We start from the raw sequence: 1792 nt of genomic DNA, 5'->3' as shown, positions 1-1792 counted from the left end.
TTTATAGTAGCCATTCTGACTGGTGTGAGATGGTATCTCATTGTGGTATTGATTTGCATTTCTCTAATGATCAGTGATGTTGAGCATTTTTTCATATGCTTGTTGGCCAAATGCTTGTCTACTTTTGAAAAATGTCTGTTCATGTTCTTTGCCCACTCTTTCATGGAGTTGTTTTTTTCTTGTAAATTTGGTTAAGTTCTGTAAACAAATTTATAATAGATGTTGGATATTAGACCTTTATCAGATGCATAGTTTGCAAATTTTTTCTCCCATTCTGTAGGTTGTCTGTTCACTCTATAAGTAGTTTTCTTTTTTTCTCTGTAGAAGCTTTTTAGTTTGATTAATTTCCACTTGTCATGTTTTTGTTATTGTTGTTGTTTGTTTGTTTTTTTATCTCTGACTCAATTTCAGAGCTTGTTTTTGGCCTGTTCAGGGATTCAATTTCTTCCTGGTTCAGTCTTGGGAGGATGTATGGGTCCAGGAATTTATCAACTTCTTCTAGATTTTCTAGTTTATGTGCATAGAGGTGTTCATAATATTTTCTGATGGTTGTTTGTATTTCTGTGGGGTCAGTTGTAGTAACCCCTTTGTTGTTTCTGATTTTTGCCTTTGTTACAATTGCTTTTTGTGTCTACATTATGAAATATTTGCCTGTTCCTATGTCCAGAATGGTATTGTCTAGATTGTTTTCCAGGGTTTTTATAGTTTTGGGTTTTACATTAAGTGTTTAATCCATCTTGAGTTAATTTTTGTATATGGTGTAAGAAAGGGGGGTCCAGTTTCAATCTTTTGCATATGGCTAGCCAGTTCTCCTAGCACCATTTATTTCACAGGGAATCCTTTCCCCATTGCTTGTTGTTGTTGTTGGGTTTGTTGAAGAACAGATAGTTGTAGGTGTGTGGCTTTATTTCTGGGTTCTCTATTCTGTTCCATTGGTTTATGTGTCTGTTTTTGTACCTGTACCATGCTGTTTTGGTTACTGTAGCCCTGTAGTATAGTTTGAAGTTGAGTAGTGTGATGCCTCCAGCTTTTTTTCATTGTGCTTAGGAATGTCTTTATTATTTGGGCTCTCTTTTGGTTCCATATGAATTTTAAAATAGCTTTTCTAGTTCTGCAAACAGTGTTGATGATAGTTTAATAGAAATAGCATTGAATCTATGAGTTGCTTTGGATGCTATGGCCAGTTTACTGATATTGATTCTTTCTATTCATGAGCATAGAATGTTTTTCTATTTGTTTGTGTCATCTCTGATTTCTTTGAGTGATGTTTTATAGTTCTCCTTCTAGAGATCTTTCGCCTCCCTGGTTAGCTGTATTCCTAGGTATTTTAAATTTTTGCGTGGTAATTTTGAATGGGATTGCATTCCTGATTTGGCTCTCTGCTTGACTGTTGGTGTATAGGAATGCCAATTATTTTTGCACATTGATTTTGTATGCTGAGACTTTACTGAAGTTGTTTATCAGCTTAAGGAGCTTTTGGGTTCAGACTATGGAGTTTTCTAGATATAGGATCATGTCATCTGCAAATAGGGATAGTTTGGCTTCCTGTCTTTCTATTTGGATGCCTTTTATTTCTTTCTCTCACCTTATTACCCTGGCTAGGACTTCCAATACTATGTTGAATAGGAGTGGTGGTGAGAGAAGGAATTCTTGTCTTGTGCTGGTTTTCAAGGGGAATGCTTCCAGCTTTTGGCCATTCAGAATGATGTTGGCTGTGGGTTTGTTATAGATGGCTCTTATTATTTTGAGGTATGTTCCTTTAATACCTAGCTTATTCAGAGTTTTCAACATA

Source organism: Mandrillus leucophaeus, unplaced genomic scaffold (assembly GCF_000951045.1).
Source record: "Mandrillus leucophaeus isolate KB7577 unplaced genomic scaffold, Mleu.le_1.0 Scaffold148, whole genome shotgun sequence".
Lineage (NCBI taxonomy): Eukaryota > Metazoa > Chordata > Mammalia > Primates > Cercopithecidae > Mandrillus > Mandrillus leucophaeus.
The sequence above is the reverse complement of the archived record's forward strand: the minus strand, read 5'-3'. Positions refer to the sequence as shown.